The 21,927-nt window shown below is 35.5% G+C and overlaps 1 long non-coding RNA gene across 2 annotated transcripts; it reads right to left on the bottom strand.

The window, feature by feature from the left end:
- Nucleotides 1-10,706: 10,706 nt before the first annotated feature.
- On the bottom strand, nucleotides 10,707-21,515 carry LOC144377176 (uncharacterized). 2 transcript variants are annotated; one of them, XR_013437866.1, is made up of 3 exons: nucleotides 19,475-21,515; nucleotides 17,782-17,879; nucleotides 10,707-13,658 (listed from the first exon to the last, which is right to left on the bottom strand). It is a non-coding gene; the product is annotated as an uncharacterized LOC144377176 (long non-coding RNA). The 2 variants fall into 2 exon arrangements; XR_013437865.1 differs by having other exon boundaries at nucleotides 10,707-17,879.
- Between the last annotated feature and the right edge of the window lie 412 nt (nucleotides 21,516-21,927).

Genomic DNA, 21,927 nt, shown 5'->3' with positions numbered 1-21,927 from the left:
AAGGGACGTATATACATAAAAGAGATGGTGTTACATGGTAGATACAGATACTGATTCTATTTACTACTGTTGCTGTAACACATTACCACAAACTTAGCATCTTTAAACAGTACCCATTTAAGATATCACAGTCATGTGGGGCAGAAGTCCAAGTAGACTGGACTGAATTCTTGAATTCCTATTCTCACAAAACCAAATTTATGGGACTCTGGAAACTTAAAATTATTTTTTTCCCAAGCTCATTAAGGTTGTTGGCATAATTCAACATCTTTTAGCTGCAGATATGTCGCAGTCGCCATCATCTGAGAACCACTTTCTGCTTCTGGACGCCAATCTCATTCCTTCTCATGTGGCTGCCTCCACTTCCAAGCCAATAGAAATGCATTAAGTCCTTACTCCTCTAACCTCTTTGCCTTCCTCTTCTGCCACCAACTACAGAACACTTTCTGCTTTTATAGAGACACATGTGATTTGACCATCTAGATGCTCTCCCTATATTAAAGTCAATGGTGTGATGCTACATAATCAAGAGGGATATTTCCTCATAGGCCTGGGTTTTTATGACTAAGATAAAGCATCCTAAGGGTCATTTTTAGAATTTCTGTCAACCACAACAACTTTTATGGAAAGCACATTGGGACTAATTTTCAAATTCTTGCATAATCTTTCTTGATAGTTTTGTGATAGTTTTATTTTCCCTTTCATATCATGGGAATTTTCATATCCACAATCATAATGTCAGTATTGTTAAGAACCTCCCAACAGTTTGGTAATATTTCTTGGTATCAAATATTAAAAATAATAACATTACATCTCTGTTTAAAAGGTTAAATACAAGGTCAGGAAAGAGTCCAGTGGGAGAGGTCATAATTACAATGAATAAGACCCTGGGTTTGGAACCCCAGCACAATTTAAAAAAAAAATAGGTAGGTGCTAAAAATCTCAGAACACATCTATGTTAGGAATATGATACAAAGAGAAAAACTAGAAGTACTTAACCACATGTAACTTTGAATATATACCTGGTCCTATTAAATGATATATTAATAGTTTTAGCAAAGATGAAGTCTAATCTATTTTATTATACTGAAATATCTCAGAATGAGATGCAGGGAACAAATGTTTCTTTAATAGAGATTCTTGAATAGGGATATTTATTGTATTGATTTTTAGAATAAATATTGGAATTTATTAACATCCTTAAAAGAAATATCACAGCAGATTGGAGGTATTTTAAATACATTGCTGACTTTCTTATTAATGCTAAATTATATATAATTAATACTAACTTATTATTTTAAAAGTCCTCTAATCAGTTGCAAGAATAAATAATAAAATATTTGCTTGGTTCCTTAGACAAAAAAAAAACAAATGCTTTATCAATATCAAATAATTTTATCCATCCTTTGTATGCAGAAAAACTACTCTGTCTGCTGACATTAGAAAAACTATGGGAAGTTGATGTATTATTTCAGACCAGTTTCAATTTGAAAAAAAAAAAAAGATTCTGGACAAAAATGCCTGAAATGCGGTAGAAATCTACAGGTGACCACATACAAATCAGAAGTCCTAGGACTGCTCAGGATTTGGATTTCTGTCTTCCTGGAGGTAAAGTCAAATCTGCATGTTCCACATAGTGGATGCATGTGCACTCTGGGTTATAAATGAGAATGACGAGGGGCCCTGGTATAATAAAACACAGTATTCTATGAATTTAAAAATAAGCTGTTGTAAAATCAAAGGGTGTAGGCAAATATCTTTACACCTCCCTAAACTTTTATGCCACTTAATTCTTTGGGTATGATTGGGCTCATTGACAGAGTTGCCTACCTTGGAGGTGAGGACTGGGCAGTTAGAGAGATTTAAATGCAGAGATTTCTCTATTTTCTTCTCCTACTTAAATGTCTCCCAAAGTCTTTGCACTAAACATGTTCAGTACTTAGGAACTGTGACTAAGCAGAGAGGCTATGTTATAAGCAGCTCATGTTTATTGCCGGTTGATACTAGTGTTTTCATATTCATTAAAAAGATAGTGATGGAATACTGCCTAAAAACCACAGCTCCAGGAACTACGTACAGTTTGTACATCTGTATTTTATCCTTGATGTCATAAATCTATGATGTAGGGATTATTTTTTCAGTTGTCTAGAAAGTATATCTAAAAGAAATCAAGAAACTTTCCAAGTTTACATAGCTATTGAGTGGCAGTGTTCAGATTTGAACTAAGATCTGTGAAATTCTTAACGTTTTAAAGCTCTTTATTACCTATAAATACAGGCTGCTATGAAAGCATGGAAATATAGAAATCAAAGTCTTGGTGGTCAGGGACATCTTCTCAGATGAAGCAATATCTACATTAAGACACAATACACCTTAACAGTTAAGGTAACAGAGAAAATGGAAGTAAAACATATTTTATGCAGAGAAATAGTACATGCTAAATTCTAGGGTGAGAAAGGTCATGGGGATTTATCAGAATTACAAGTAATTCATTATGCACACATGATACTGGTGAGCTGAGCAGCAGCCAGATCACAAACGGCTGTCGAAGAGTAGGCTGTTTGTGAAAGGATCAGCGACCAGTTTATTGTTTAAGTCAGAAATATTAGTACCAATGCCCAATCATGGTGCCCAGGGAAGGAAAAGAACTGGAAGTCCTATAAAAACTGCTTGGGTTTTATGAAAGTCCAAGAGGTAGAAGCAGAGTTATTGAGACATCACTCTGTGATCATGGCAGAGGCCAGTTGGCTGTGATGTCAATAACTAGAGTAGTCAGCATTAGTTCAGAATGAAGAGTTGGGCTTTCCAGATGCCTCACAACTGGGAAACAGCAGCTGAAAGCAGGTAAAGATGACTCTTAAGATATGACTCACATCTGGAGCTGGCAGGGAGGCAATAGCAGCACAAAGATGGTAGCTCCAGGCTGTTCAAAGAACTGATGGGCATTGAGCGTGTTCAGCATGTATTTAAGTTTTCTGCACACGGACATGCATTAGTTCTGACTAATCACTTGTAAACATACCCTCAAGGGCTGGATTGGCATATTTTATTATGGTGTTTCAAATGAATATAAAGTTTTCCTTTGCTTTGTTTTCCTATAGTTTCTGAAAAATCAGACAGCTGAGGAAAAGGGATAAAGACAAGTCTGTGAGTGATTTACACAACATGATTCTTTTCATCGTATTTGGCTCAACCCTTCTAGACAGATTCAACCACAGATCTATAAAAAAACGTTTCTGGAGAGATTAGCAGTTAGGGTACAGAGCAGATGAGAGCCAGGACCTTGGTCAAGACAAGAGGAGAGTGTGAACACTTTGGTATTTTCACAACTGTATTCCAGAAGCCTAGGTGCAGTGGCACCATTAATCATGGGAACTTTAACAGGCATGGAAATCAGACATAATTTATGTGGGTCACTGACTGGCTAAAAGAATATTTCCTTCATGAAAGACCATTCACCTGTCATTTCTTTTCCTTTTCCATCAACTCCTACCAAATGTACACCAGTCTTGTCACTTGATCCCTGATTTATATTGACAGCGTCTTTTTCTCTTCAAGTTTCCCCTCTCTAATCCATAGGGCAAACACTTATCTTCTTATTTCTCCAAATTGTTCTTACCACTCTGCTATTTATTTACTCCTCCCAATGTAAAAGATAAAATGCAAACACTTCAGCATGTCTTAAAAAGGCTTTGACTATGACCTCTACTTACATCTTAAAATTTATTTCCTTTACTCTTTCCAGGGAAAACCGCTCTAGCAAAAACAGTTTATGCATTGCTTCTCCACAAGTATGTTAATGAAGCAAGGGTCAAAGCTGATACACCCCAAAACTTCTTCTGAGCTATGTCCCAAAGAAATAATTGATCCTCAGTCACGATTCGCCCATCTATAAGAAGACAGAATATCATAATGCTTCAGAGATAAGCACACGTGGCAGGTTCAAACCCTGCCTCTTTACGTGCCTAGCAACATGAACTCAACCAAGTGCTAAAAGTGGGTTGCAATTTTATTCAACCGGAACATGATTATCATGGTACTTACTGCATGGTGAGGTTTAAATGATTTGCTCTTTGTAAAGAATGTAGCCCATAGTAAGTCGACAATAAATGTTAACTATTATTTCTATTATATATGTATAACTCCTAAGTCCTACCTACTTCTCAAAGTGCCAGAAATATGAAGGACAACTTCTGAATAAGTTGAAGTAATACCATTTCACTTAAAGACAAAAGTCAATCTCCTTGGAGAGTTCTTTTCAGACTCAAACAAACTTAAGCCTGGGATGTTGCTAGGCATTAGAGAGGGCCCTAAGGAGGAGAAAAGTAGGAGATTGGGTCATTTTAAGTCATTTAACAGGTTTGGTTGAAGAGAAATATGAAGCAAAACATTTATCTTCCTCTCTCAAACCAAGAAAAATACTTTTGAGGTCATAATATCACTGAGGCTCTTGGGCTCTAGTCTGATGACTACCAAATCCCTTGGTACCTTATTTGTGTGAATGACAAAAACCAAACATCGACAAGGTTCTGTTTCATGGTGTGATACTTATTCAAAGTATTGGTTTTACTCTAAACACTGGAATGTTTAAGTTACTGATTGAACTTGTAACAATTATTTCCCCCAGGTATTTTTTCCACTCCCTCTCACTTTTCTCTTTCTCGCCTTCTCTCTTACATCCTTTTTTTAGCTTTCCTTCTCTCTTCCTCTTTTTCTCTTTGCTTCTCTTTACCAGAAAACACTGGAATGAGTAGAACATTGTAAGACTGACTTAAACTTTCAAATACAGGCCTACTTTTCAGGAATAAATATGTGGTGTTAAAATGTTTAAACTAACATCTTAGACTAGTGATTATGATTAGCATTGATTGTTTACAAGGATTTTATTTTAAAAAAACTAGATGATTATAAAAACATTTAATAAAGTCACACTTCATTGTTATTCAGCATCACTGTCCCATCTACAGCCCAGATGTGCTAGGGCAGTGGGGTAAATTGCAAACAGGCCAAAATGAAGTGCCTGGACACAGCATGGGAGACATGTGATTTACTGGGGGAAAGCATACAAGCTATCAGGGTCAGCTCCTAAAAGAGTTGTTTAGCAACAAACTGACAGATAGCACCTCTGTCTCAGAATCTCCTCTCCCTTGTGGTGTTTTGTCCAGGGATAGCCAGTGGCATAAGTGATGTCCATCCTTTGCACAGTGCCCTCAGTTCCACCTATCTCCCCTCCCAGAGGGTTTTATAGGTTAGACTGCAGAATCAGTGACATCACCAGCATTAACTTGCTTTTATGATCAGAATCCCAAGGAACAAGTGTCTTGGCATATGTGTAAGAAATTAGCTTTCTACAGGTAATACCACATGCCCTAGATCCCTTTGGGCATAAGAGAAAGCGTCTTTCAAGGTTACATGTATCTGGACATCGTGATTTAGGCTTGTCTTTGTTGTTCCAATAACTTCTCTAGGTGGGAAGAGAAAAGAGGCATTCAGGGACATGGTTTTACTGTCCCCTTTGCTTTAGGGACAACAGAGCTGCCCTTTGGAGAAAGGGGATTCATGTTTCCTTCTTTTCTGCTCCTTTTCACATTTTGCTCACAAGGAGGATTCTGGAGCACAGCCTTCCCAGCACTGTCTAGAGTTCTCCCATTCATTGACTGAGGTCAGAAGTGCTGATATGATCAGTCTCTGGAGCTAGGCTCCCCTCACCAGGAGGAACATGCATAAGGCTTTGACAAAAGTCAGAAGTGCTACCACTAGTGTCTCCTTCCACTAGTGTTTAATTCACTCCTTCGTATGGACACAACTCTTTTCGCCACTGAAAATGGTGAAATTCAAAATTTAAGTGAGGCCTTGGGAGAATAACCTTTCCACTCACTGAAAATGTGTAGTTTAGGTAGAAGAAGTCCTGCAAATAGTTCAACCCAGTTCATGAGAATCTTTTCTTGTGAGCAGAACCGATAGATTAGCAAGATGAGCTCTGGCCCCCAGCAGCTACCACTGGTGTCCAGGTCCCATCTCATACTCAGTAGCCCTCCATCACCATGGATTGTGCCAAGTGGATCCACATGAACACATCTAGGGCATGGGGGAAGACAGGAAGACAGAATGAGTATAATTCTGAATTCCCTGTCAAACACTACATTCTTGTGTATAGAAGAAATTGAACTCAGGGTTACTCTACCCCCTGAGCTACATCCCATTTTTTTAAAAACTTTATTTTGAGACAGGGTCTCACTAAATTGCTGAGCCTGCCCTCCAATTACTGATCCTCCTGTCTCTACCTTCCAAGCAGCTGGGATTGCAGATATGTACCCCCACACCCAGTTTCAAGTACTGTATTTTTAATCTCATTTTATCCTTAACATTTCATTTAGGGTTTATGTGACCTTATTCTACATAGAGTCACTTCTAATTCACAAAGTGAATGTGTCTTGCGTGAGTATGTTTAAGGAAACCTTTTGAAGGTTATCTATCTGTCTCCTTCGTAGAGAGTTAGCCTCTTAAATAAAATGAGCTGAAGTGCACAAAATTGACCCTTCACTGTTTTTAGAACTGTCAGCTGTACCGAACTCCTCACTTAGGAGTTGTTCTAAGTGACTTTTGCTTCACCTTCCACTGAGGCACTTATCACATAGACACTGTGCTGTCAGCTGAGCTATTATGGGGATAACACATTGAAGCTGTAATAATTTCTAGTTTCCATTTTCAAAATAAATACATCGGTCAACAATGTGTTAGCCTTTTTCTTTTACATATAGCTTCTCAATTTAAAAACTCCTTCAGTTTATCTTCGTATTCACTCTTCAGTTCTTACACACCCATGGGCATACTATTTCATAGCTCCTATAAACAGAGGTAGATTGTAACTCTTCATTATATGTTAAGAACACATATTGTAGATTTGTATACATAGAGACAGATGCTATTGGTCTCAAGAAATATAGTAGTGATAGGATTTGATATTTTAGAAGTCTCTACTGGTTTGAAGTATTTTAAACCATTGTAGAAAAAAGCCTATTTTCCAAGTGTTGCAATTAATGAATGTCTATCAACAGTGAAAGATTTCACAGCATAATGCAAAATGGAACCATTCAAGCAACATTAAAAAGACATTTACATGATCCATTGTACACTTTGGGCTACCTATTTTGGTGTGGTTCTTCTTTCTGCTTAACTAGACTTTACCTGGATTGTGTCCTCCTCTCAGTTTCTGAGATCCTTAGCTTACATTCTTGGCTCCTGAATCTTCCCAGACCCTTCCCCACCACTACTTTTTAGTTTAGCAAACCTTACTTCATACATAACACATTACATTCTCCTGAGTAACATCAAGAACATAAATAACATCAAGAACTTGTTCTTGAAATATATATAGTCTTCTATGGGAGCTAAGATTTAATCAGATCAACCAATTAGAAAAGTGCTAAATGTAATAGAATCAAGAGGCAGCATTCTTAGACTATCAACAAAACAGGCAATAAAGAATCAAGTCGATGTCATTGTTGGTTGGCAATTTGCAAGAAGCTTCTCACAGTTATAGACTCCTCACTGAAAAGATGGGAGAGGGGCTGACTGAGTCTAAGGTGCCTTACAAACACACCTATCACCTCCTTTTCCATCACCAATGTTATATTAAAAATGTGCATATTAATCTGCATGAGGGAAGAGCCTGGTAAAGATACAAACACGATGACTACCTGAATGCATGGAGGATGTGTGTTTGGAAGCCCTGGTTACTATGAGGAATGGCAGAAAATAAGGTCAGATCAGCTTTCACAAAAGCTTTTCTCTGGACCACTAGTCTGAAATCACATCATATTACATAAATACCTCAAAGAGTCACTTGCTTAAGAAATATGTTAAAAGGGTCAGAGGCTGTAAGTAAATTAAGCTATTAAATTTTGTTCAACCTGTCGTTTCACAAACTCATTTAATGACAGACCATAATGACCAAAAGATCACTAGCAAAAGCAAAGGAAGGAAGAAATTTTTTTTTTGGGGGGGGGAGGGGATGAAGCAAAGAAATGACCCATCATACATAAGTAACACATTATACATAAATGCAGTATAACTTCTCATTCTTCTGATTGTACGTATATAGAATAATACTGGTCGTGCAATCCTATGTACACATAGGGTAATAATGTCTGATTCATTCAACTACCCCTCCTACTCCCATACCACCTCCCCTCCCTTTACTCCCCTCTGCCTAATCCAAAATACCTCTATTCTTCCCTAGCCCAACCCCCTTATTGTGAATTCTCATCCACATATCAAAGAAAACATTTGGCCTTTGGGTTTTTGTGATTGGCTTATTTCACTTAGCATGATATTCTCCAGCTCCATCCATTTACCTGTAAATGCCATAATTGTATTATTCTTAAAGGTTAAGGAATATTCTATTGTGTATGCATACCACATTTTCTTTATCCTTTCATCTGTTGAAAGGCACCTAGGTTGGTTCCATAGTTTGGTTATTGTGAATTGAAATGCTATTAACACTGATGTGGCTAGGTCTCTGTAATATACTGATTTTAAGTCCTTTGGGTATAAACCAAGGTGTAGGATAACTGGGTCAAGTGGTGGTTCCATTCCAAGCATTCTGAGAAATCATAGCAGTGTAATGAAGCAAACACCCTGGATTCTTGTCCTGGTAAGTACATTAGAAATTGAGTGTAAATAAGCATGGTCATACCATAAGAATGTCGTAGCTCTGAATAGTTTTTGTTTCTCTTTACCTTCCTGTATGTCTCCCAGAAATTTTACTATTTTACAGTACATACTATATAATCTTCTAAGAAGATAAGTAATTAAAATAATAATTTTAAGGAAAACATTCCCTAAAAAATGTGCTTTGGTTGGTTTTGTCTTACTATTGTACTATATCAGAATTTTCTCATATTTAAAATTTAAGTTTATGGTCAGGAACCCAAGAATCTACCACTTAATCACAACTACTATTGATTTTTAAGCATATTAAATTTAAGAACAGCTATAATATTGGCAAAGCTAGGATGCTTGAAAATTCTCCTTGCTCTTAGCAGCTCAAAGAAAGTATCTGGCTGGAGCCCACTGATGGGGGCTTCAGTCAGCAAAGGCCCAATGGAAGCCGAGCTCTAGTATGGATTCTGTCTTGGTGTTGAGGTCTCACTTCCCCTGGCTGCTCCTGGCCAGTAGCTGCCACTGCACTGATACTAATGCAGGCCTGTTTCTGGAAACTTGCCTGCTCTGAAGGCCCACCAAGGCTAGAAGGCTTGACCACACCTTCCTTAGAGACTTGCTGTCTTGAAAGCTCCCACCTGCCCTTATCTCTCCCTCCTTCACTCTTAAAGGAGATGCAGATCCTTGCATACTCAATTTGTACTTGGTGTCTGTTTCTTGGAAGACTCAAACTAACGCACCCTTTTAGAGATTGAATAAACTAAGGTGAACATGGCTTCCCAGTTTGTTAATGACACTTGGAATATGTTCTCATAATACAAATAGATTGCTTCAATTCGTTGACTCAGGACACGGTCTACTTTTCTCATAATAATACTACTTTATTGAGGACTTACGTGGGTTCAGGTCATATTCACATGCTGGGTGCTTTATATCAGTATTATAATGAGTAGTGGGAGAGGAAGAAAGCCTAAAATTCTTTAACAGCATTTGCCAATGTTTGATGTGTAAATATCCCTACCCTGAGTTTAGGCTATCAACAATCTTAACAAATTGGCAACATTTTTGAAAATTTAACATTTGGCTCCTAAAGTTGGTGGGACACATCAGCACACAAGATAGTCTGTAACCTTCTTTAGAATTATTAAGGCAGATCTTTAGTTCCCGTTTTACTTTTGAAGACGCTCAAAAGATTAGAAAAGGCAATTTTCCCAAATCACAGGTTGGAGAATTACATCCAGCCTGAAAGGCTATTGATTGAACTACTTCCTAGTTTTACCTGGGACTCTTGATTACAAGTCATAGCTAGTTTAAGCCAAACAAAAGAGAAGTGAAGGGCTTAGTGGAAAAAGAGCAAGGAAAAAAAAAAGCTAGAATTCAGACAGTTACTGAGATCAGGGACTTATGAAACCATCTGGAGTCTCCCCAGTGCTCTTTGGCTCCTGTCTGTTCCTGCCAGAGTTCTCTGTGGCTCCACTTCTATAGTTCATTTGGAAAGTGTAAAGGATTCCTGAACTTATGAGCTCATCTTTTACATATAAAACCACCCAGAGAAACTTACTTTATATCTATTCCAAGTTCAAAATCCCTAGGAATGTACTGTGAGTGGCTCAGCTTAGGTCAGCTATCCACTACAGTTTAATTGACCACACTGCCCCTGTGTATTAAGGGGCAATTGAAAGAAGAAGTTTGTACATGGCACAGATGCTTCCATTGGGATCTACAGAATTGTTTTACACAACATAAGAATATCACTACATCTGTAATATAGGATTACATATTAACATGTTTTTAAAGGAATATAATATTATGTATTTTAAAATACAAACACACAGGCATAGTAATATCCCTGGAAATAATTCTTAATGCATTGCTCTTAGATATTCCTGGGCTTTAACACTCTTGATAAAATCAACAACACTTTGTTTTCTGTTACTCTTGGTTAAGTCAAGTTTTGAGGGTTTGCTGCTATATATTTAATTAAGAGCTTACATTTATCCTGACCTTCAGTCTTATGGTAGAAACAAACTACTCAGAAAGGATTAAACAAATAGCTCTTTATTTACCACTCATGAGTTGAAAGAAGAGAAGGGAGGCTGACCACAGAACAGAAAATGGACTGCTTTGAGTTCCTTCCTACGTGGGTTTTATCTATGTCTCTCCTTATGCCTGATTGCCTTTGCTTACACACATATATTTAATCCTACATGTAACAATTTGTCTTCTTCCATATAGGGGAGGAGGATAGTGCATACATAAATAGAGATCAAAACTTTAAAACAGACTAGAAATGGTGACACATGCCCATAACCCGTGGATTTAAGAATCTGAGGCAGGAGGAACACAAGTTTGAGTACAGCTTGGGCAACTTAAACCCTGCCTCAAAATAAATATCAAAAAGGGTTGCAGGTATAGTTTAGTGACAGAGCATCCCTGGGTTCAATGCCCAGCATCACAGAAAAAATGAACAAACAAAACCAAAACCAATCCAAACCAAACAACTACAACAAATCCAACCATTGAACAAAGATATGATATGATTTTTCCATAAGGACCATACAGGATTACATATTTTTTTAAAAAAAACTAAACTGAAGAAGTTCCTAAGCTTAATGTAATAAACATCACCATTTAGTGGAGTATGTCAAAAATTTTAAGAATCTCAGAGAAAGTTGGTATGGAGTGCAAATGCAAAAAAGCAATCTTGTAAAAATTCTTCTTTTTCAGACTATTTCTGGCTAATGATGAGGGAGTAGCTCTCCCACATATTTAAATTAATAATAAAGCCACAATAATAAAAGCAGCATGCTATCATCCAGGAATAGATTAATGGCCAATGGAACAGAATCAAATGTCCAGAAATAGATCCAGAACCATACAGAGATTAAGCATATGATGAAACGGGTGCTTAACATCTGCAGGGAAAAGATAGATGATTCAATAAATCATTTTGTGACAATTAGCCATTTCAGAAGGGAAATAATGCCACATTCTTATTCTTGTTTTAAGATAAAAATAAACTACATATGAAAAATACTAAGTATAGAAATGAGACCCAAACTATAGGATAAAAACCTTTACAATTTACAGTTTGTTTATATATTTACTTATGATAATTTTGGAAGGAAGCAAACACTTAAGACAGGAAACAAATTCCAGAAGATACAAAGTTCAGAAGCATGGCTTTAAGTTTTTTTTTTTTTTTTAAATCCCCATTTTACAAGGAATCACCATCAACAACAACAACAATAAAGAAAGGGAGCGGATTGTTTCATTTGGTTTCCAGTTTAAATTTCAAATATTCCTGTGAGCTATGTTGTGGCTTACAGGGCACCTGTGAGCACAAGCAGGCACATAAGATTCTCCAAGTCCCACAGCAGACACCATCTGGGAAGCTCTTTGCTTTGAGGGGGGCCTGATCTTGGGAGTACCTCAGAAGTAAGAACCAGTGAACTGGAACTTCTCACCTGAAATGGACTCTCTCACTACAGCCTCTTTTCCACTGGATTTCCCAATAGTCCTCAGGACTCCTCCGTTAAGAGAAATTTTGTTGTTATAAATTCGAATTTTTAGGCAAATTTTTTTTCCGGTTCATCCTCACATTCCTCCCTGCTTCCTTCTGAACATGTGCTCTGATTGCTAGCTTATTCTTTTATATCAATGTCCTAGTAATCTACAGAAGTGAACGATTATATAATTCTACAAGAAATAGACTTATTCTCATACTTAGTCATATTCATGTTTACAAGTAATGTATTCACAGATATTTTAAAGTGAAGTGGAAATTATAACAATTTGCTTTAAATAGACCAGGTTAAGGACTTCAGTAGTAGAATTGACAATTTAACACCAAATACTTTCTAACATACAAAAGCCAGTCTTGCTTTAGTCTTTCTTCTATAAATACATATGATAGAACCTTCAAATTTAGTTGATGTTATGAATATCAAATAAGATAATGTAAGTTGGGTACTTAGCCCAGTGTTTAATTTCACAGACTGCTAGATATTACTTCTTTCCTTATTCACATCTTTCAGGCAAAATTACATAATTAATCACCAAATATATATTGGTATAATACATTAACATCTAGGAAAGAGATGCTATTGTGAGATCCAATCTATAGAAAAATTGTTTTTAAATACTTTGCCACACTACACAGTTGGGTGATAGTCTTCTGCTTTACTTTTTAGATCAATATTTAATCATCAGGGTTTTTAATGATTAATTAAATCATCAATACTTTTTTATCAGGTTGAAACAGGTTGTCTTTTCTTAGAAGGATCTGAATACAATATTACTTCCAAGTTGACAGTGTCTTGATATATGGCATCCTTGTGCAATTTGTCTTAAAAAGGCGCTAAGTTCTTCTTGTTCTTGATATCATTAAATAATTTCATTTAATTAAAATGATTTGATTCATACTCTTCAAGGTTAGATAACCATTCACTTGCTATAGCTGTTGAAAAGCATAACAACACACACAGTCACATTTGCACAGTGTCTCTCATTCTCCACATTGCTTTCTTGTCATGGACTACTTCACTTTCTCAGTTTTCAAGATTCAGTCTGAGAGCCAGGGAGTTCTCTTGCTTTTTATTTTATAGTTATATTTTATTTTTTTTTACATTTATAAAATAGAGTTAGCAGAGCAAATTCTATAATTTGTCCACATTCTTTACTAGAATCTTGAGAGATCTGTTTCAGGTTAAAGATAATAAACTTCTGTTGACATCTGATACTGAAGTGTACTTCTTAGTTCTGAAAGTCCTAAGGAAAATGGTACATCTATGAGGTCAATTTTAAAGCAATTCCAGGCTTCCCTTGTCCACCTGCTTATTCTTGGTCTTGGAAAGCATGTTGCTCTGTACTCCATACTCCTCTTTGTACCATGGTGTTATGGAAATTTGAGACAATACATTTCTGTATTAAATTGATATATGTAAATTGTAGGCCCAGTGAGAAATGAAAATGTGAGGCCCCTTGTTCAAAATCTAAAAAAACAAAAAGTGTAAAGTGTAATTAAAGGCACTAATATATAAAGCATTTTTCCTTTTCCCATACTGTCCTCCTGGACTTGATATAGTATACTTTATTTGCCATTTAATGTTGTTATAAGATTAATAAAAACACTATATGACTAGAGTGAATTTTATTGTTCACCTTTATATTGTTCAATACCACTTTAAATGCAAATGCATCCGTTTTTGAAACACTGTTTTTAATGATCTTGAACTCATGAGGAATTCATGAAATTACAAAACTTGCATTTGGGAGCTTGTGCATGCATATGCATTTTACTCTTGAAAGAAAGAACTTGGAAAACACTGCACAGATTATTTTTCTTCTTCTTCTTCTTCTTCTTCTTTTTTTTTTTTTTTTTTTTTTGGTATCAGGAATTAAACCAAGGTGTACTTAAACTCTGAGCCACATTCTCAGTCTTTTTTTTATTTTGAGGAAGGGTCTCCTTAAGTTGCTTATGTCCTCATTAAGCCGATGAGGCTGACCTTGAATTCAGGATCCTCCTGCTTTACCCTCCCAGGCACTGGAATTACAGGCATGCTTCCTCTATGACCAGCTCTCCTTTCTTTTATTCTAATTCTCCAAAGGCACATATCCCAATAATAAGCTCACAGAACAATTCACTACTTATCCTACTTGTTATTGCTATTATTTAATTTAAAAATAGATATAAAAGTGTTCATATTTATGGAATGCCATGTGATCTTTTAGTACGTGCATACATTGTGTGATATTCAAATCAGGGCAGGCATATCTGTGTGTGGCCTCAGTTATTTCTATGTGGTGACTAACATTCTCTATTTTCAGCTTGCTAATGAGTAAGGACATAGAGAAAGGCAAAGGAATTTCCAGATTTCCTATCTATTCCTTTCCTTCTTTAATTTCATTTTCAGCATTAGTGATTGACTAATATAAGAAATTGACATGATAAAGAAAGTATATGATTGAGTTCCCTGAATGTTCAAATTATACTGTTTTCTTCTTCCCCAACATATCAGAGTTTCCACTTAAGCAAAACATAATGCATTTAAATTTTACTACCCTTGAACATCAATGAATTCTGAAAAATCAAAAGCTAACATGAATTTCAATATTCTGTGTGAACAAGATGGTAAAGAATGGTAAACACACTTTGTGCATATTTCTTCTTCTCATATAATCCTGCATTTTTCCAATGGGCTTCACTCAGATAAAAACAAGATAAAAAACAACATTGTAAAGAATTTCAAGATTGTGACAGCAGAATATAAGCCAACTATTGGGTTCTTTTGGAGGCAGGATCCTATGTGACCATCCTTGGTTTTTATTAATCATTCATGACTTAGCTCAAATGTTAAAACACCATAAATTCCCAGAACAACTCTTCTCTTTATTTACATATTAATATCTATCTGCTATTGTAAAAGCATGTAGCACCTTTTAATATAGCCAGTAGCCTACTCATTTGCAGCTTCATTCCTGTATTAGATTGTTAACTATTTCATCTTTGTATACTAGCATGTACATCATAGAAATTAGTTTGCATACTATAGATGTTTAAAAATACTTCAATGAGTGGATAACCATAAGAATAAAAGGATTGGTGAGATTTTAAAGTAGATAGAGCATGATTTGGTTTAAACTATATTATTTCTAATTGTGGAAGAAAAGGTTTTAAAGAACTTTAAATGACATAAAGTTGATAGCAAATGAATTTGTGGTGCTATGGAGTGCTTCTAGTGTGTTGAAAATATTGTATGAAGCTGGCATCTTGTTAAATCATCAAAACAACCCTAGGAGGGAAAAAACAGAGCTATCAGGTATTGATTATGCACCAAGAACTAAGTGCCCTACTAGGCACTTAGCAAGCATTATCTCCATCAATTTTTACAAAAATCCTTTAAAATATGTATAATGACCTCATTTTCAGGATGAAACTACAGGTGACTCATATTAAGTGCCTTGTCCAAAGTTACACCAACTGACATTTGGACTGAGTTCCATGACTAATACACATTCCACAGATTCCCATTTGCTTCACAATACTTCATTATTATCTGAATGTGTTCAGAAAGAAGTGTTCTTAATCCATATAATATGCTACTCTTTTTATCTCTCTTTTTTCCTCTTCTATTTGATATCTAAAAAGTATATACAGATGAAGACCACATTGTTAAATAAGTAACTCACTACTGGATCTTAACCCAGTTGGAAACTTCCCTCCTGGGGCTCTCTGGATCTGGAGAGAATACCTTCTCTTACTCTTTCCCTAAACATTTTTTTCCCAGCTCAGTTCAAGTCCTCTCCATGAAACTTTTCATAAAGTTCACCTTTACAGATCCCCTTTTAATTTGACTCATGTTATAAGTTAGCCTTAAATCCAGCAAGCACATGACTCTTCATTAATTCAATTATTCACAAATACTATTTGAGCACTTATCATGCATCAGATTCTTTTCTTTTTGCTTAGAAGATATCAGTGAACAGAACAAATAGAATTTTCAATTATTATGGAGCTTATATTTCAAAATGCATAATGAGCTCTTGCTTTTTCTCATGTTGTCTAATTGTTTTGTTTGGTATTTGACACAAAGATCTTTACTTTTCTAAACTTCAAAATTTCGTGAAGTAGTGAAACTACTATAGATAAAATTATTTTTCATTTTTGATGAAGATATATTAATTGTACATATTAATAGGGATCAGTGTGATAAATGCACTATTCAAATTCAATCTCTCTTTATCATCCCTTGCCCACTACCCTTGCCAACCTTTTCTTTCTTTTTTTAAAATAAAAATTAACAGAAAACAGATAAAAGACATAAGTATAAGAGTTGAAACTCTTGAACTATTAGAAGAAAACATAGGGAAAATGTTTTAAGACACTGGGTATAGTTAATGATTTTCTGGATAGAACCCCCAAAACACAGGAAACAATTAAAAAATTGTCTAAGGAGATTACATCAAACTATTTTATATAATGCTTTGAATCAGTACTGTGTTGAAGAATTGACCAATTAGTGCACATAAATTTGAAAACTGTACCTTTGTTAACAGAGAGTGACCAGATTTTAGTGGTGAAGGCTAATTATAGAGAACTCATTTATTAGCATAATAATAAGTGGTAGCAGTAAGTCTTTTTCATGGTCAAAAGAATTAAAATTTTAAGTCCTTTCTCTGTGCCATGCACATGGGATATGTACTTACTGAATTCTCAACAGTCCAGAATACACACTCTTTACCAAAATAGTGTAATTATTGTCCATCTAGGAAAGGATCCATTTGACTAAGGCAGGAGCAAAAGATAATATACATCTCATTTATTCACTAGTTAGTCAAGTTTCATAAAAGGGCTCGTTTTTATTGGTAAATTTAGGGAAGATAGAACAATTTAATGCTCCCCACACTGGATGCTCAGTGAATCTTCAATTAGCCACAGAGTTGGATGTACATAAGCTTATGACCATAAAACAGTGAGAAGCCTCCTTACATTACCTATTCTGTGTTTTTAAAAATGCTTTCAATAACTTGAACCCGTAGGCTCCCAATACAGTGGCTTATATACCACAGATTGCAATTAAGTGAAGTGATCCATACGTATGCACTGTAGCATTTGTGATATTTCTGCATGTTGGAAAATTAAAAGGTTAGGGTCTGAAGCTAGAATGAAATTTTATGCTTTCATAGAGAGAGGCAGTGTGGTGTTTGAAAACACTTAAGCCTCAAGCATCGAGTTATGCAGGTTCAAGTATAAACTGCCACATTCAGCTGAATGACTGGCTGGGTAGCAAAGCTTCTCTGAAACTAGAACCCTGGCCAATAAATGGAAATAGTAATCATGATTTTAATAATATTAGAAATCATTTCTGGAAAGTACCCAGCACATAGTAGTTGTTTGCAAATATTCCAACTCCTTTAATTCTGTCTAGATACCTGCTCACTTTTTTGACTGCTCGGCTTGATTTCATTCTTTATAGCCCAGTGACAATATTCAAACCCTTTGAATATCAGACCCAGCCACTTAGGAGGAATTAGATGCTCCACCTCTGTGCCCTGGTAACACCTTTTACCTTCCTGGTGATAGCATACACCACTACCTTGGCCATGGGCACTTACCTTCCCATCAGCCTCACTTGGCTGCTCGCTCTTTAGGGCAAAAACTGTGTCTGAACCACATTTCTGCCTATAACACAGGCGACCCTGAAGTGATCCCTCTGGAATGCATAAAAACACGAGAAACTTGATATGTAAAGACAGCAGATAGGTTCAAGGACTGTTCAGAAACAATAGTAAAAAAAAAAAAAAAGCCCATCTCTTATGTCCTAATTCATTGCCAATTTACTCTCAGGGAGCATCATCATTGATAAATGTGCAAAGAACTGATTTATAATCAGAAAACAAGTCAAAAATGAAATACGTGCTTTGTTTTCTTGTGGAGTATTTAACTCCTGGCTTTGAGTTACAAAACTTTGATTGATTATACAACTTGGTTGATTATAATATGACATATACATATATTTTATATATAATATAATATAATATTATAATATAAAAGTATAATCAACACTTTTAAGCAATTAGGGGACAAGAGTCAGGTTATTATTTTATATTATTGTTATTATTCTATATTATTCTAAGGCTTCCACTAGATACCCAAAGCTTCTACCCCGTGAATAAGTGTAGTGCCAGTTGTTGATCCCATACCCTGACAGCCAGGCTGTATCTCAAGCTAGACAACAGACTAAGTCTTGGAAGAATTTTGGTGACTCCAGTCCTATGTATCATAAGGAGTTGCAATGAGCATTTTCCTGAATTTTAACTGGAAAAAAACAAAGTAGTTAAAGCTCTGAGGCTCTGGAATGTCACAGGATCATAGAGCTAGGAGGTAGCTTAAAATCATCTAGGCATGTCATTATTTTATATCTGAGAAAACTGCACTGAGCTGCTTAATACCATATCTAATGTGAATGTTAGATATCCATGTAAGATCCAGCTTATACTGAGAACCAATCACAGTGGCAATTATTTTCAAAATAATTATTCACTTTATTAACTAAAATCCATTGTTTTCCCTATGGCTAATGCTTATTACACATACCATTTACCTTGAATTTTATGATGACCCTCAAGTGTGGGGTTGCATTTTTGATCACACTACAGATAAACGTCCAGAGAGGTTGCCTCTTTTACTCTAAAACCAGAGAAGGTTACATTATTTGAATAGGACCTCATTATTTGAATAGGATTCTTTATTATATTTTTCTTTCCTAGACGAACTATCCAAAGGAAATATGACTTTCTTTTTTTAGTTTTAGTTTTAATTTGTAAACTATTTAGAGAAGTTTTAGGTCTTCTTGCCTCCCCTCCCCAAACAGGCACAGACTTCCCCACTTTGACCTCCTCAACACAATGGCATGAGTGTTAAAGTGGATAATCCTTATCATCCAAAGTCCATCATTTACACTGGAGTTCATTCTTGGTGGTGTACATGCTATGGGTTTGGACCTATGTATCCTGTCATGCACCACCAATGTTGTACCTGAAGAGTATGTTCTCTGCTCTAAAAATCATCTGTATGCTGCTTTTTGCCCCCACTGTGACCCCTGGCAAACACCAATATTTTTGCATTTTTCAGAATGTCATGTAGTTGGAATCTTGTAGTATGTAGAATTTTCAGATTGAATTCTTTCATTTAATGATATGAATTTAAGTTTTCCCCATGCCATTTCAGAGCCTGAGAGCATATTTCCTTTTACTGCCTAGTGACACTCCATTATCTAGATATGGCACAACTTTTTGCTCTACTCACCTACAGGAGGCATCTTCCTTGCGTCTTGAGTTTTGGCCATTGCAATTAATGCCTCAGTACCCATTCAGATGCAGGTTTTCGTGTGGTCGTAGGTTTTCAATTCATTTGAATTAGCACCAAGGAGTAATATTTCTGGATCACATGGTAAGAGTATGTTTATTTTATAAGAAATTGCCAAACTGGTGTGGCAATGAAGTCTCATTCATTGTTCCTATTTTCCAGATCCTCTTTAGCCATTGGGTGTTGTCAGTGTTTTGGATTTTGATCAATCTAATGGGTATGCAGTTGAGACTTCATTGTTGTTTTAATTTGCAATTCCCTAATACTATACATTAGGGACTGAATATTTGTATTCTACCAGAAATTTATATGTGGAAGTCCTAACTCCCAATGTGAAAGTATTTAAAAAAAAATGGCCTTTAAGTGTCAATTAGGTCATGAGAGTGGAGAGCTCATGAATGGGATTAGAATCATTACAACAAGAGACATGAGAAAGGTATTTTTTCTCTAAATTACGTGAGATTTAATGAGAAAACTTGAAAATCAGGACAAGTGGCCTTAGCAGATGTCAAACCTGTTGGTATCTTGATCTTGGGCTTCCCAGCCTCCAGAACTGTCTTGAATAACTGTTTGTTGTTTAAACCACCACTTCTATGGTATTAGGTTATAGCATCCTGATACTGAATATCATTGGCATCTGTATATCTTTTTTTGGATATTTTGTTTGTTAAATTAGGTTGTTCACTTTCTTATTGTTCAGTTTTAAGGTTTTCATTTTACATTTGGGTCCATGGTCTATTTTGGTTTTTGTGAGGGATAAAATCTTTGTCTAAACCCATGCTTTTTCTTGTGGCTGTCCAATCACTCCAGAAGCACTGGGTGAGCAGACTCTGCTGCATTGTACTGCCTCCGTTCCTTGTCAAATTTCAGTCAACTACATTTACGTGGGGTATATTGCTGGGTTCTCTTATTGTATTCCATTGATCTTAGCGTCTACTCCTTCACAACTACTGCACGTCTTGAATACTGGCCCCTTATAGTAAATCTTAACATTAGGTAATGTTAAATCATCAAACATTTTTCTTCTCTTTTAATATTAGGTTGGCTATTCTGGGTCTTTTGGTCCCCACATAAACTTTAGAATCACTCTATCAATATCCACAAATCACTTGCTGGGATTTTGATAAGAATTGCATTATATCTACAGATAAATTGGATACAATATTTTTAAACAAATCTTAATAAAATCAACTACAATTCAATTTTTGAATATGTGATCTTTCTGATACATGGGTATTGCTTAAGAACTATGTAGGAGAGAGTTTAAATGCCTTTAAAAAGGAAGATGTTCTCTTTAGTGCAAGCATTTGAGAATAAAATTGCATAGTAGAAACCCTCACATGATAAATTGATTCTAGTTCAACAGGCTAGAAAAGAAACAAGACTTCAGGCATTCTATATAAAAGAAATAAATTTGTGAGTATTTATGCTATTAATAATTGCCTACTCCCCTGTGGCTCATGGCTTCTGCCAAGACTCATTCATAACACTAACTCATACTACCCAGAGTTTGTGAAGGAGACTAAATTAAGGATAAAAGAAAGCCTTTGGGTGAGAATTAGTATTGATGCTAATTTGGATACCAATGCATTTGCTAGAGATCTGATTCAAACTCTGGTGCCTATTTTACATTTATGTTGTTTTTGTTTTTTAAAAGATACCAGATAAGTTGTAAAAAATTCTTAGCAAAGAGATTTTTATAGCAGTTTCCCAAGATCCTTTATTCAGCACTTGCCAGGAAATGCATTTTTTATATACAGCATATTTCAAAAAGGTAAACATTCTTTTTGTGCCCATTCTTTTTGTCTCCTAGTTAAACATCTGGGTGATATCTCAGATCAGAGTATGTTCATGTTTCTACTCTGGATCACAGTTGTCCTCAATTTTTGTTTTTAAATCTTGAATACCTATCAAGATGGATTTTTATATTAATCTGCAATGTATTTATTTATAAATTATATATACATATATATCTCCCCCACTATTTTATGTAAAAATTAAAAAGAAAAGTACAAAATTAAAATGATATACAAATAAAGAGAAATCTGGAGTTAAATTTCAAGATAAATAGCTAAAAGGATAAAGAATAATTGTTTTGCATGTAACAGAACTTGATCATGGAGAGAAAATGAAGATTATTGATATTTTCATTAAAATTCTCTTAGTGCTGTTTTACTTTTTACATAACTCATGTTATTATACGAATAAAAGTTATTTTTTAACATTTTAATCTATTTTCCCTGTGCTATAATAATGCATCTTAAACACCTTTTGCCATGCAAAATTCTCACTTTGAACACCACTGGTCTGAATTTATTTGGTATTTTTTCCATTTTGTTAAAGAATATTAAATTGTATTATTATGTTGGCATGTAGGGTTTACCATCTAAAAG

This window comes from Ictidomys tridecemlineatus, chromosome 4 (genome assembly GCF_052094955.1).
Source record: "Ictidomys tridecemlineatus isolate mIctTri1 chromosome 4, mIctTri1.hap1, whole genome shotgun sequence".
NCBI lineage: Eukaryota > Metazoa > Chordata > Mammalia > Rodentia > Sciuridae > Ictidomys > Ictidomys tridecemlineatus.
Note: the sequence above shows the minus strand (reverse complement) of the source record. Positions and strands in the feature narration are given on the sequence as shown.